At 37.0% G+C, this 16,487-nt stretch overlaps 1 protein-coding gene across 3 annotated transcripts in view; it reads right to left on the bottom strand.

Annotated features, from left to right (window-relative positions):
• Positions 1–16,487, bottom strand: part of PTPRZ1 (protein tyrosine phosphatase, receptor type Z1) — a 239,002-nt gene that overhangs the window by 161,822 nt on the left and 60,693 nt on the right. The gene's annotated exons all lie outside the window — the stretch shown is intronic.

Genomic DNA, 16,487 nt, shown 5'->3' with positions numbered 1-16,487 from the left:
AGAAAAATTGGGAGGTGGATTTCAATAGAAGGGTAGAATTTCAACATGTAGAAGAGGGAGGAGTTGACCACCCCTTAAAATCACATTTTTTGAGAAAGCTACATATCCAGGCAAATGTCAAGTTCTTTCTTCCTAAGTAACAATAGTAAACACTTTTCCTTCTAAGAACTCAAAATGCTTTTCTCTATATTTGTTGTCTTCATTAAGAAAACTGTTTAGGGAGGCACAGTTGATAGCAGCAAAACCAGAACTGCACATTTCTGGGGTCTTCAGTCCTTACTTTAGCATTCTGTTCACCAGCCTCCCCCAGCCTCTATTATTGTCTTAATTCTTTATGTGCTCAAATGACCCTTTAACAATCTGATTTTGAAAAAGAAGATAAAAGATGGGAAGGCTCCAAAAGCCTTCCCAGTAAGATAATGGAATCACTTGGAGAACATTTAGAAAACTAAATTGTCCTTACACGTTCCATAGATTTGCTATTGATTTAGTGTTTGTTGTTTTCAAGACTATTCTACTATTTTTCTTAATGACTGATTTGGTCTTGGGTTCTTAAGCCGCATATGAAAATATAGCTTGTGCAACTACCTTGGATAAATGAGCATGAATTTATTATACCAAACGGATGATAAATCAGGGTTCGCCCCACCTCATGACAAATATTCAACTCTCCTGCACTACAGAAGCTGTAGCCAGATCTCTATTCTAATGTTGTCCCAATTTGCTTTTCTCCTATTTTTTCGAGTTTGATAGACAGCTGCAAATTAGTGATCTTTTACAGATTCTTGTGATAGATGCAGTGCTTTTGATTATATTAGTAGTAAAGGAATAAATGAAGCTTTATCCTCTCATCAAAGGATTTCAGAAACTTTAATTGCCTAGTCAAGTGTTCCAAAGGAGATAATGTATAGATTGGGCAATGTTCACAACCCCTTCTTACTGCTCAGGAGTCTATTTGCAGTCTTGAAGTGATTAATGGATATTCAGATTTGGCAAGTTAGGCTATCTATCCAACAACTCTGCTTCTTGTAATTACTAAACATTAGGAGCCTGGAACATGGTGTGGATAAACATTAGGAGCCTGGAAAATGGTGTGAATTTATCCATTTAAGTAGGATCAAATAAATATCACTCCTTGGATCTCTGTGGTTTCCAGTCTATCTAACCATCTTGCAGAGACAGTCATGTATAATTAAATAAAGGCCAAATATGTGAGAAACCTCTGAATCATATGTCAAGGCTTCATTTTCTCCTCAATTTACTTTCAAAAATTTTGATGGCATTAAAACATGTCACTATGACTTCGGAACACAAGTGTTCTTTGTTGTGTTTAACAATAATAGACAATCCATTCAGAAACGAAGAAGATATTATTGACCTAAACGTGTAGATTTCCAGGAAATGGGGGAACTGAGAAGGAACAGCAAACAAATTTGTTTTTCTTGCCTTCTCACTGGGTGAGGAAGGGAAGCAGGAGAGACAGAATTTGGATTTAAAACTAAAATACAATTGAATGCAGATAATTTCAAAAAATCAATGATATCTTTCTTTTTCTCTCTCCTTCCTTCCTTTCTCTCTCTTTCCTTCCAGAACAGGAGTTCTTTACCTTTTTTGCATCATACACCCTTTTAGCATTCCAGTGCTACCTATGATGGACCTCTTCTCAAAACATGTTTCTAAATACATAAAAGAAATCCCATAGGATTAAGTGGAAAACAAGTGAAATAAAAATGTATTTTTCTCATACTAATTCACTAATGCCCCTGAAATCTATGCAGAGTTTTCCTTAACAGAAAATACACACTCTTTCTCTCTTCTCTCTTTCTCTCTCCCTCCTTCTCTCTCTCTCTCTCTCTCTCTGAAGGTCTGCTGCTACATGGCACAATGGATAGAGTACCTGGCCTGGAGTTAGGAAAACCTGAATTTAGATTCAGCCTCAGACACTAACAAGCTATGTAACCCTTAGCAAGTCACTTAACCCCTTTCTGCCCCAGTTTCTTCAACAGTCAAAAAAAAAAAAAAAGAGTAATAAAAACCTACCTCATACAATTGTTGCAAGGATCAAAATGCCTGGCACATAGTAGGTGCTTAATAAATTCTTATTCCCTTCCCTGTCTTAACATCTTCTTGTCTAGGCCCACCAAACAAATACAGAGCTATAAAAAGCAAACAGAGAAACTAAATCTATATCTAATAGAGATAGGGACTAGAAGTAGTTTTCCAGGATGAATTGTCTTTATTTCAAAGGAGAATGAATTCAGATTAAATTGAATTCAATTCTGTCCCCCACAGGTCAGAGAGAGGGCTCTAATAAATCTATAGAAGAACACTGGAGGGAGAAAAGTTGAGGAATGTCTATGCTCATGAATACAAGTGATAGTCTATGTGTTTCACTTTCTTCAAGCATGTTTGAGGACATACCCAGGCAGTGACTTGCATGGGTGCCTCCTCTCTTTTTCAAAACCCCTTTAAAATCACACAGAAAAAGGGATAAAGCTGGCAGTAACCCAGGGCATATGGCTGTGGGAAGAGTGAATTTCTATAAGCTGATCATTAGCCCAGATTGAAAAGAGAATGTGATCCAGGAACATGGGTGGTGCAAAGGTAAAAAAAAAAGCAAGCAGAAATATACTTTCCTTCTCCTCAGCAGAATTAATTTTAATCTTAATTAATCTTAATTTTTAGATCAAGTTCTTGTGAAGCTATTCCTGGGAAGGTGTAATTATCACACATTTCCACTACAATTAATAACAATTTATCAACTAATCTGCATAAAACCAATGCATGAATTAGCTTCAGTTTAGTTCCATACAATGTATTGTATGGTCTGTAGGAAGACACAAAGATTATAAGAGACACAATCTCATGGAGTCTGCACTCTAGCAGGTGTAGCTGACAGATGTAATTTTTTTTCTACTACATTAAAAAATACAGTTAGGTTGGAAGGGGTACAGTTCAGTAACTTTCTATCTGTTATTTTCCATCTGTTATTCAGCCAATGGGCATGCTTCACTTCAAAACCCCCATATAAAAGCTTCTTAACAAAGAAAACAATGGTCTAACAAGTTTGCTAATGAATAAGGAAGCCTCTAAACCAGCTGACAATAAAGAGGGAAGGCAGAGGGAACCTACCACTTGCAGATACTTAAGCTATTAAGAGTCCATATGGGAGGTGGAGCCAAGATTGTGGAGTAAAAGCAGTGACTTGCTTAAGCTTTCCTCCACACCCCTCCAAATACCTGTAAAAAATAGCTCTAAACAAATTCGAGAGCAGCAGAACTCACAAGAAGACAGAGTGAAATAAATTTCCAGCCTAAGACAACCTGGATGGTTGATGGGAAAGGTCTATTGTGCCAGGCTGGGAAAGAAACACAGTTCAGCATGGGCCATGCTGGCAAAGACCAGGCCTCAGTGAACCTGGAGCAGGACTGAATCACTAACAGTCTTAGTGGTTTCTAGACTTCTCAGCTCACAAATGCCAAAGGTCAATAGGAAAGGTCTATCAGACCTGGGTGAGAGAGGAGCGTGGTGCAGCCCCAGGGCGGTGACTACTTCCAGAGCTCTTGTCCCACAGATTGAAAGGGAATCGAGCGGCTGATCAGAGGGGGATTGCAGGCATCTCTTTGCTGGTGCTGAGGCAGGATTCTCTTGCTTTGCCCGTGCTTCAATCTGGATCAAAGTCCTGAGTGGTGGTCTTGGGTGAGCAGGAATGCTGGTGAGGCAGAGCTTGTGTGGTGTGGTGAAGAGGGAATGCTCCTCACAGTTCAAAGGCAGAAAAGAGTGCTTGTTGTCACTCATAGACCAGAGCACAGGCCAGGAAATGAGTAAACACCTCGCCCTTGATCATACCACCTTGGAAGAACTGAAAATTTACAAGTCCCCAGAAGTATCTCTGAAAACAGCTGTACAAATCCCCAAAGCTTGGGACAGTACACCCACCACACTGGAAGCAGACCCCTACCTTAACAAAGAGTTAAAAAGTCAAGTAATTGACTGGGAACATGAGCAAATAGCATAAAAAACCTCAGACTATAGAATCTTATTTTGGTGACAAAGTAGATCAAAACATACAACCAGAAGACAAAAAAGCCAAAGTTCCTATATCCAAAGCCTCTAAGAAAAATCTGACTTGGTCTCAGGCCAAGGAAGAGCTCAAAAAGGAGGTTGAAAAGAAAGTAAGAGAAGTAGAGGAAAAACTGGAAAGAGAAATAAGAGTGATGCAAGAACATCATGAAAAATGAGTCAACAGCTTGCTAAAGGAGACCCAAAAAATACTGAAGAAAGTAACACCTTAAAAAAATAGCCTAATGGCAAATGGCATTAGAAGTCCATTAGGCATTCAAATGGCAAAAGAAGTCCAAAAAGTCAATGAGGGGAAAAATGCCTTAAAAAGCAGAACTGGCCAAATGGAAAAGGAAGTCCAAAGCTCACTGAAGAAAATAATTCCTTCAAAATTAGAATGATGCAAATGGAAGCTAATGACTCTATGAGAAATCAAGAAATTATAAAACAAAACCAAAAGACTGAAAAAATAGAAGACAATGTGAAACATCTCATTGGAGAAACAACTGACCTGGAAAATAGATCCAGGAGAGATAATTTAAAAATTATTGGACTATCTGAAAGCCAGGATCAAAGAAAGAACCTAAACATGATCTTTCAAGAAATTATCAAGGAAAACTGCCCTGATATTCTAGAACCAGAGGGTAAAATAGAAATGGAAAGAATCCACCGACCACCTTCTGAAAAATTCCTAGGAATATTACAGCCAAATTCCAGCGTTCCCAGGTCAAGGAGAAAATACTGCAAGCAGTCAGAAAGAAACAATTCAAGTATTGCGGAAACACAATAAAGATAACACAAGATTTAGCAGCTTCTACATTAAGGGATCAAAGGGCTTGGAATATGATATTCTGGAGGGCATATTCTGGAGGGCAAAGGAGCCAGGATTAAAACCAAGAATCACCTACCTGGCAAAAATGAGTATAATCCTTCAGGGGAAAAATGAATATTCAATGAAATAGTGGACTCTTAAGCATTCTTGATGAAAAGATCAGAGCTGAACAGAAAATCTGACTTTTAAATACAAGATTCAAGAGAAACATGTTTTCATTTTTAATATATAAGTTTAATATATAATATATTTAATATCTGCTATAAGTTTAAGATATAAGTTTAATATATATTTTAATATATAACATATAATATATATTTAATATATAAATATATAATATATTTAAATATAAGATTCAAGAGAAACATGTTTACCTTTGGGTAAACAGGAAGGAAAAATTATAAGGGATTTATTAAAGTTGAACTGTTTACATTCCTACATGTAAAGATGATATTTGTAACTCATGAGACTTTTCTCAGTATTAGGGTAATTGGAAGGAATACATATATATACACATATATATGTATATGTATGTATATATAGACAGGGCACAGGGTGAGTTGAATATGAAGGGATGATATCTAAAAAATAAAATTAAGGGGTGAGAGAGGATTGTACTGGAAGGAGAAAGGGAGAGGTAGAATGGGGTAAATTATTTCACATAAAACAGACAAGAAAAGGCTTTTACAGTGGAGGGGAAGAGGGGGGAGGTGAGAGGGAATGAGTCAATCTTACTCTCATCAGATTTGGCTTAAGGAGGGAATAACATAAATACTCAATTGGGTTTGGAAATCTATCTTACCCTACAGGAAAGTAGGGGGGGAAAGGGATAAGAGGGGAGGATGATAGAAGGGAGGGCAATTTGGGGGAGAGGTAATCACAAGCAAACACTTTTGAGGAGGGACAGGGTCAAAGAAGAGAATAGAATAAATGGGGGCAGAATAGGATGGAGGAAAATGTAGTTAGTCTTTGACAACATGACTATTATGGAAGTGTTTTGCATTACTACACATGTATAACCTATACCAAATTGCTTGCCTTCTTAATGAAAGTAAGTGAGGAGGGAGTAAGGGAGAGAATTTGGAACTTAAAGTTTTAAAAATGAATGTTAAAAATTGTTTTTATATGCAACTGGGAAATAATATATACAGGCAATAGGGTATAGAAGGTTATCCTACCCTACAGGAAAATAGAAGGGGAAGGGGATAAGAGAAGAGGGGGGTGATAGAAGGGAGGGCAGCTTGGGGAAAAGGGTACTCTGAATGCATGCCATCTTGAAGTGGAGGGAGGGGAGAGATGGGGAGAAAATTTAGAACTCAAAATCTTGTGGAAGTGAATGCTGAAAATTAAAAATAAATTAATTAATTTAAAAAATGAGCAGGTAGACTTCAGAAAAACCTACAAAGACTTATATGAACTGATGCTGAGTGAAGTGAGCAGAACCAGAAGAACATTGTATACAGTAACAGCCACACTGTGTGATAACTAACCTTCATAGACTTGGCTCTTCTCAGCAATGCAAGCATCTAAGACAACTCCAAAGGACTCAAGACAGAAAATGCTTTCCACATCCAGAGAAAGAACTACGGAGTCTGAATGCAGACTGAAGCATACTATATGGTCTCCTTTTTTTTCTTTTGTTGTTTTGTTTTGTTTCTTTTCTTGTGGTTCCTCCCATTGGTTCTAATACTTCTTTACAACATGACTAATGTAAAAATATGTTTAATATGAATGCATATGTACAGCCTTTATCAGACTGCATGCTGTCCTGGGGAGGAAGGAGGAGAGGGAGAAGAAAATCGAAAATTCAAAATCTTATGGAAGTGAATGTTGAAAACTAAAAATAAATAAACTAATTTTAAAAATTAAAAATAAAAGAGTCCATTACAAAGTGAGTTTTGTTTTTGTTTTTTTCAGAAAGAAACTTCTCAAGAGAACCAAAGGGATACTTGACAATTTCGCTAATATAAAAACTAATTAAAATCAATTCTACGTATATAAAGGCAAAAATTACCTGGAACTACTGGGCTTTGAATATTTCTGATTGCAAAATTTAGACAAAATTATCAGCTTCATTATTTCTAATGGTTACAACACAAAAGAACCAGATGTGGCCACCATCTTAATCATTCAATTTCTAGGGGAAAAAAATTCCTCTGTAATGTCTGTTTTTTTTTTTTTAAATTAAAGAGTGGCTGTGATACTTTGATGATAAGAATTCCTAAGACGTTAATGTGGTACAGTAGAGGGAAGGAGCAACTGCTATGGGGTCAGAAGATCCGGATTCAAATTTTACCCCTGCTGCTTCCTACCTGTGCAGTCTTGGACAAGTCATTTAGCTTCCCTGGGCTTCAATTTCCAAATCTGTAAGTTGAGGAAGATGGGGATGAGATGACCTTTGCGGTCCATTTCTTCTCTAGAGCTATGATCCTATGTGTCAGTATATCTCTAGATGTTTGGGGTTTTTTTGTTTCGTTTTGTTCTTAAGAGGAAACTGGTGTGTTTAAAAATTTGATAGAATCAAAGCATATTAGAGCTGGAAGCGACTTTAAAGATAACCTCCCACGAGCCTCTCCTTCTACAGATGAAGTCTACAATCTACTGATGGAAACCCAAAGAAACGCAGCAATTCATCGAAGGTCTTGATAGAAATTTCAAGAAGTCTCAAGAATCTTGAGAAGCCAATGTGAATGAAGGAAGTGTTTGCTGTATTTAATTATAAGGGGAAAAGATACTGTATTTTCTTTTTTTTTTCTTTTCTTTTGGTGAGGCAATTGGGGTTAAGTGACTTGCCCAAATTCACACAGCTAGTGAGTGTTATGTGTCTGAGGCCGAATTTGAACTCAGGTCCTCCTAACTCCAGGGCCGATGCACTATCCACTGCACCATCTACCTGCCCTTGTATTTTGTTTTAGGCAGCTGGTGGCATAGTGGATAGAGTTATGGAGACCCAAGTTCAAATCTGGCCTCAGACACCTGGGCAAGTCACAACTTCAGTTTGCCTCAGTTTCCTTAACTGTAAAATAGGTATACTAATAGCACCTACCTTTTAAAGTTACTGTGAGATCAAATGAAGTAATATTTGCAAAGCACTTAGTACAAGGTGGCATAAAGTAAGTGCTATATAACCCTTCTCCTTTTTTCCCTTTCCCCACCCCCATTTTCTGTAACTATCACTATTATGTAGAAGCTGATTTTTTAAAAGCATTAATGAGGAATCAAAGTAGAGTCAGGATGCTGACAATCATTTAATGAGGTCAGAGAAAGAAATTTAGTTTTAGGTTTAAATATTGATCTTTAAAAAAAAAAACACTTGTAGAGCTCTCTAGAGTCACCAAGTACAAGGTGTTCCCAAAAGTCTTAGGGCAGGTTTAAGGTTTAATAACTTAAAACTGCCCTTAGGACTTTCAGGGTACCCTATATTAGGTGGGGAAGTGTTCCTGTCCTTTTATTCAGAACATTTCCAATTTCCAAATTTGTTCTCACTGGTTATAATTTTAGCAAGTACATCCGTCCAACTGCTCTTTCTGCTGTGCTATATTCAACATATGTCCCACACAAAACTATAAGCGACTGTAGATTGAATCAGCATCTGTATTCTCTGTGTGCAGAGTATAGTAACAGGTCAAAAGGGGAAGCTCCAGAATTCTAACTAGCCAGGAAAATCAGGGCTTTGCTCTAGGGTGTACAGTTGAGAGGAGGGAACAAACATTTATATAGCTTCAGGGGATTCCAGGGATTGTGCTAAGAACCTTACAAATACCATCTTATTTGATCCTCACAATAATCCTACAAGTAAGGAGCTATTATTATCCCCATTTATAGTTGGGGAAACTGAGGCAAACCTGGGTTAAGTGACTTGTTCAAGGTCTCACAGCTTGTAACTGTTGAAGCTGGATTTCATCTCAGAGAACCTGCAGTTTGTTAGTATTATAGAAATAACAGAGCCTAGCATTTAGGTAACAAGAATTATTTAAATAGGATGCTAATAGATGCTTTCTTAGCACCATATGGAACTTTTACAAAAACTGACCATGTACTAAGGGACAAAGATATTGCAAACAAATGTAAAAAGGCAAAAAAGTTAATGCATCTTTCACAAACCATAATGCAATAAAAACAGCAATTGGTAAAGTATATACAAAATATATGATAAATAGATACATGGCAGTTTTAGGAGAGAGGGCACTAGTATCTGGCAGGATGAGTCTTGAAAAAAATAGGGAATTCTAAAAGACAAAGAAGAAGGAATATATTCCAGGTATTGGGAAATGGCTAGGGCAACTAGGTGGCACAATGGATAGGGTGCCAGGCTCAGAGTCAGGAAGACTCATTTTTCTGAGTTCAAATCTGGCCTTAGATACCTACTAGCTATCTGACCCTGGGCAAGTCACTTCACCCTGCTTGTCTCAGTTCCTTCATTGGTAAAATGAACTGGAAAAGGAAATGGTAAACCATGCCAGTATCTTTGCCAAGAAAACCCCAAATGGGGTTACGAAGAGTAAGACACAATTGAAAAACAATATGGGGGTGGCTAATGAAAAGAGATAGAGATTGGAGATGGATATGCCACGTGTGAGAAACAACAAGGTCAGTCTGGCTGGACCATGCAATTAAAGGAAGTAACACATGATGAGATTGGAATGGTTCACTGGGGCCAACTTGTGAAGGGCTTTGAATGCCAAACAGGGGAGATTATATTTTATACTAGAGGCATGACTGAGCAGGAGATTGACATTGTCAAACCTATGCTTAAGAAAGATCACTCTGGCAGCTGTGTACAAGATCGACTGAAGTAGGGAGAGACTTGAGGCAAGGAAAGCAATTAGGAGGCTATTGTAATAGCACAAGTGAGACATGATGAGGTCCTAACTAAGGTGGTAGCTTTGTGAGTTATCAAGAAGCAGATATGAGAAATGTTGGAGAGGAAGAAGTGGCTGAGCTGGCAAGTGATTGTGCCACTAAGCTGATGAGCAAATAGTGGTTATGGGGTTATGCAACTGAACAGAAATATAGAAGGTGTTTACTACCTTAAAATATTTTGTAACCTAGCTCATTATAAAATTTAGTCAGTCATACTATAGGACGATGTTGTGATTTTCAAGGCATTATGAATTATTTACAATGTCTGAAACATCACATGAAGAGAAGTGGACTAATCCCATTTTCCTACAAAATAATTACAAAAGGCATCTGGGCAAAACAAAAACAAAAAAAAAAACACATTTCAACATGGATTCATAAAACCTAGAGATGTTATCAAATATATACTTAGATACTGCCTAGATTTTCTTTTTTAGTCATAAGAAACAAAAGCTGAATTTCAAAAATCAAGTATTTGCTGTATGTGAAGAATGTGACAGGGCTAGTGACTTCACGGGCAAATTACACAATACTGTTTCATCCCTAGAGATTATAGAGAATATTGGGCTTGCTTCCGAATCAATTATCATTCACATCCCCTCTGGTTGATAAAATTTTTTATTCAGTAAAGTCCCAGATAACAAAATTTTGATTATAGTCTATTTCATTAAATATGCATATTCACTCCATAATTTTTAGAACACTATACTGTCAAGTTACCTGAAATATTTTACTATTCCTCACAATTCCATAAAGTTGAAAGTCTTGGCCTTAGAGAAAACTCTAGCACTATTAGAAGAAAGTAAGGGCATAATGAGGTAGTCTGGAAATCCCAGGGCTCAAAATCAGCACCAGACGTGATTACCGTTCTGTAATCTCTGCTTCTTAGCTTCCTGAACTAAGAAATTCAACATATTAGGAAACAGCCTAAGCATTTTTTGCTCTCCCTGTAATAAATTTCTTGCATTTCTACTTTATATCAACAATGTCTTCTTCATCTGTCCACTTCTCTCTACTCACTTGGCTACCACCCCAGTTCAGGCCTTCATCTCAAAACCTGTAATACTGCAACAGCCTCATAACTATTCTACCCATTTCCCATGTCTACCTTCTCTAACCCATCCCTAACAAAGTTAACAAAATAATCTTACTAAGGCCCATGTCTGACTATACTACCTTCTCACTCAAAAACTCAGAATGGCCTCTACTTGCCTCTAAGACGCTACTACTCAGCCTGGTATTAAAGACACCCCACCATCTGCCTCTAATTTACCTTCTCAGCCTTCTATATTTTTTAAAGTCTTTTTTGTCATTCTGAATTTGAAAAACACCAACAAACATAAACATTTCCATATACAAAGAACAGAAAAGGAGTTCTATGTATAAAACCATGAATTTCTGTTGCTTACAATTTGTTTTTTAATTATACACTAAATAAAACATAGTCATTCCAAAGTTGTCTTGCTTCTTCTGAAGCTCCTTCTGTTCTCAGCTCTGAATTTAAAAAATGCTTCATTGATGTTCTTTTCTTTCTTTTCTTCTTGGCATCACTATCACTACCTCCCCAAAATAATTTTTTTTTTAAAAATCCTTCTAACAAATAAGCTTATTAGGGCAAAATAAACCCACAGATTTTCTATTTTCAAAAATACCCACATTCCATGGCCATTCCTCTAATATGAAGAGGAAAGAAACATGCTCAATCAGTCCTCTGCTGTCACTGTTGGGCACTGTATTATTAAGAAGTCTTAAATCTTTGATAGTTTACAATATTGTAGTCACTGGCCACTAACTAAACCAGGAGAAATGGCATGTTCGGTGGGGATTCCACTGACAGTGCCCCCGGCCTCTAGCTCCTGGGTGGGGTACATTCCACTCAACCAGGCAGAAATGACAAATGGCAATCACATAGAAACTAAAGCACATGCACTGTTATAAGTAAGTCTGATCTTGGTCCTTGGGCCCCTGGCTTTGTCTTCTCATTTGTTTATTTTCCTGAACCATGGAAGCAGGCTTGTGAGTTTAAGAGATTGGAGAGCTCAGGTTCCTCAGCTAAAGCTCACCAGCAGCAAGAGGAATTTTTGCACTGAAGAAGATGACCAGAAGCCAGAAGATGAGCACTAACCCCTCATTTGATTTGACAGAAGATGGGAACCTGGAGAAATCTGTTTGGATAGTGCATAAGCGAAGTGAAATATGAAATGCCATTTCAGCAGTCCTATAAACTGCTTCACGTTTTGGCCGTTTTCTATATTCAACTCCTAAGAGAGAATAACAGTAATCAGAAATTACCCTATCCTGTCTGTCCTGAGTCTTAATGTTCCCTTGTGAGTCTCTTGTATTAAACATTTCTTTAGAGTGGAAGAAATAACCACCTAACTTAAAATTTACACTTAGTGCCTTTCTACTCCCCACTCCTGATTTTGGGGAGACCTTCCATATGAGTCAGCCTAAGCTTTAAGTGATAGGAGTCATGAGTTTTCCATCAACATCGATAGAGGGAGTTGCCACACTGGGAATTCTCCACACTTGTGGATTCTAAACTTCCTTTCTGAAAAGATGCTCATGAGCCTTTGGTAAGAAACTGATGTGATGGGTACAGTTTCCATTTATAATGTTTGGTTAAAGACCTGTTAAATAATTGGGGGGCAGGGACCACATTCCTAAAAGGTTATATAGAATATTAAGATGAAGAAGGGGCCTTAGAGATTATTTAGTGAGAGGCAAAATTGTTTTGGACTTGGATTCATAAAGCTATGGCCTCCAATCCTGCCCTCAACATTGCCTAGCTGTGTGACCAAGGACAAGTCACTTAATTTTTCTGAGTTTCAGTCTCCTCATCTGTAAAAATAGGAATCATAATACCTTATCGTGTGAGGCTACTGTATACTAAGCACATTGTAAATCTTTAAAGTGCTATACAAAGGTGAGTTATTTTTTCATTTTACTGATGAAAAATTAAAACAAAAACCAACAACAGCCCTGAGGTCCAGAGAGACTGACTTGTCCAAAGTCACAGGGCTGAGTGGCTTATGGTAGTTTAAGCATCGTTTGTATGTTAAAATAAAGAAGGTCATTCAGCAAGCCCTGGCTTTGCCCCTGTTGGAGCCTAGTATAGTCAAAGACCTTACTAGAAGGAAAGAAGCACAGAACATCTCATTGGATAGTCTATGCCTATGTTAATATGATTTGAAAGACAACTAACATATAACAGAATTGGAGAGATTTAGCTGTTGTGCAGGCAAAGTTTATGATTAACAGACAATTGGTTAATTATCATTATTACATAATATATCATATGATTATATTTAATTCAATTATATTATATAATAAATGTTATATAATCATAATTAATAGATAATTGATCACTAATTCATTTTTAAATTTTTAATTCTGTGAGGGCAAGGATTATGTCTTATTTCACGTTTGTCTCTCCTCATCATCTGGGATAGTGCTACAAAAAATATCAGAGACATTCAATAAAGCTTGAAATGTTTGTTTGTTTGATTTTTTAACTGAAACCTTCAAAAAGAAAGAAGTTCCTGGGGAAGGATGCGTATTCTTGGTGCTGATATCTGAAACTTACAAATCCAAATCCTTTTATCACAAGTATGCCAAATTCATCTTATTCATTTCAATCCTATAATCACTATGAACCTACTTATTATCACTTTTAAAACTGACTGAAAGCCCAGTCATTTCTGAACATAATTATAGCACACATCCCAAAGAGAAAAGTTTTTTTTCTTTCAATCTATAAAAATGAACAAAAATGGTGCCACCTAGATCATCCTCCTTTTCCACCCTGCATTTCCTCATCCATCTAATCTCCCATAGAGATTTACATTGTTACTGCACACACTGTAATTATATAGTAACCTACTGTAAAACATTCCATAGTAGGAGTATATGTGTTACAATGATGTTTGGATATAATCATGTTCAAAAATGGCTTAGATTAGATTCATCAGCCCTCTTTGAGCTAGATGCTGTGCTACAGTTATTCATTATAATTAATGGAGTGCTGAAAGACTGCCCTTACATTACAAGGCATTAATTCAGAGAATGTTAGAGGGAGAAGGCAGCTTAGGCATCAAGCTTGGGAAAGGGTTAGGTTAACCTCTAACGCACTTGCTAGGTTGTCACTGATGGGCTCTGTCAAAGGCTGCACAGGGAAGCAGGTAGTGAAGCTAGGTCTAGCTTTTCCACGTCTTCTGGCCTAGTCTTTCTTGCTCAAATTCGGGTCCTTGCTTTAAAATCTGCCAACTAATTCATCACACTGAAAGCGGATTCAAATTCAAGAAGGAATCCGAGCTAGGTTTCAAAACAGTGCAATTAGACAATGTAAAATGATAGGCAGAGTGAAAATAAGCAGTTCAAATGAGGGCTGGTTGAGTCCTCGTCACTTGAGCTATTTTATAGTTAATGTCATTTACTATTTTGTATATGAAGGACAGAACCTGAGCGAATCTCTTAACTTTGGAGCCTCAATTTTCTCATCTGTAAAATGAAGGGGTTAGATGAGAGGATCTCTAAATTTCCTTCCGGTGCCAAAATTTTGCAGCTTCACTACTTTTTTTTTTTAAACCAGACAACTAATTTTAATAGTATAAACAATTTCCAACGAGGAAATTCTGTACATATGTAGACTGGCATCTGATCTCAAATTTATAATCTTAAAAGAGTTGCCTGGGACCTATGAGTTTAAGCGAATTTCCCAGGGTTATGCAGCCAGTCTGTCAGAGACAGGACTTGAAACAAAGTGGGTTTTTTTTATCCACTAGGCACGCTATACACACATACATAGACATACACAAACAGATATGTGTGTCCATATACTCGAGTGGATAATATACATATGTGTGTGTGTATATATACACACACACATATATATATACACACATATACATAGGTGAGTATATATATATAAACACATGAGTACATATATACACACATATACATATACACATACATATGTTGATATTGATATCTTTTGTTTTCACAACATCCTCACTTCCAAATATATCCTTCTTCTTCCCTTACCCAGTAAGCCACTCATGAAACACAACATACAAAATAAAGAAAACAAAAAATAGTTGAGCAAAATTAACAATCAATCTCAAAGTGTGTGCAACAGTTCTCTACCTCTGCAGAGATGGGAGGTAACATTTTTATGCTACTTTGACTATTTTATTACGAAGATACAGAAGGCATGATGTTACCCCTGTACAAAATCCCAAGGCATCCATTACACATTATGCATTTCTGGTTACTATGACTCATAGAAGCCATATATTTTTCTTTTTCTTTTTCTTTTTTTTTTTAAGTTCCAGAGAATGGCAGTTAAAATGATCAAGAGGTTGGAGTGGCCTCCATATGGGGACAGACTAAAAATATATCAAAGTTTTACTGTGAAAAAATGTTAAAAACATGTAATTAAAATCTATAAAATATGAACAAATATAGATTAAAAAGAACACAAATTTGCTAACCAAATGCTAAGAACGAGAGTAGGGAAAGGAATCCTTTTAACCTTAAAGGAGATATTTTAAAATAAAATAAAATCAAATATTATCTTATAAAGCTAGTAATGAATAGAGCATATTATAGTCAAGATATTTCCTCAACTGTAAAATGAGTGGCTTGAACCAGTAATGTCTAAAGTCCCTTCTAAATCTTTAATGTTTTGTGGTACCATGAACTTATGTAAATGCAGTCAAATGCTTTTTTCTAAGAAATGTTTCTTGCAGATCTATTAAGAATTAATGACATCTCAGAGCCTAAATCATTCATTGTATTTAAAATTAGACCGGCTTAGAATCTCAACATTCACTTATGTGATGAAATTCCTCCACATTATGCTCATGTAAATGAGCATATGCCCATGCAATGTGAACTTCCATTAATTCTAAGACTATAAAATAAGGAATACGAGATAGGGCAAAGAAAAAATTCTCCCCGTACCCAACATCGATAATAATAAAAAAATCAAACGGCAGAATTATATGGGGGAAAATAAAAATGTTCAAGAAGTACACCTGAAAAACAAATGATCTATGTCTCACTATTTTAAAATTTGAACTAATACTTTATGTACCACATGGACTACAACTTTAAATAGGTAAATTAAGACTAGATTGTTGTTGTCTATCCTTCGTTTTCAAAGAGAACCAGTGACATGGAGTAATGTCTTAACTTGTGGGTGAATTGGATTTCAGTGAGGCAGAGTGGTGCAAAGTCATCAGCTTTGCGCTCTCTCTCTCTTCCTGAGTCATCAAGGTCCAGCAGCAAGACAAAAGTCAGGACGACTGGAGATGGCACAGGATGTAGTGGGTGACCTTGGCACCTCTGGCACCTGACCAAGCTCTCAGCACCCCACAGCGCCTGCTTCAGCCACCTTCATGGCCATTGGAACAAATTGTTCTCATCTGCCCATTCCACCGAGAGGTGTCTTCACATGCTCTCTCTAATTTACTGACAGATTTGAGGCCTTTCAGTTACCCCTCAACCTGGTTTAACCTGCCAAAATGGTTTTACCAGCATGTGGCCACTGGGTATGCTACAGTTTCTTGGAGTCGCAGGGGACAGCTGGATGAAGATGGATACCAAAGGTAGATGAACAGACCTCATGTCAGAGGTACTAGTTCTCCCTAAACATCCCATATATTCCTAAGACTGGATTAATGAGCTTGAAAATGCTGTAAGCTAGCTTGCAAGTTTCAGTAATTAG

This window comes from Vombatus ursinus, unplaced genomic scaffold (assembly GCF_900497805.2).
Source record: "Vombatus ursinus unplaced genomic scaffold, bare-nosed wombat genome assembly UNPS02010788.1, whole genome shotgun sequence".
NCBI lineage: Eukaryota > Metazoa > Chordata > Mammalia > Diprotodontia > Vombatidae > Vombatus > Vombatus ursinus.
The sequence above is the reverse complement of the archived record's forward strand: the minus strand, read 5'-3'. Positions and strand labels throughout refer to the sequence as shown.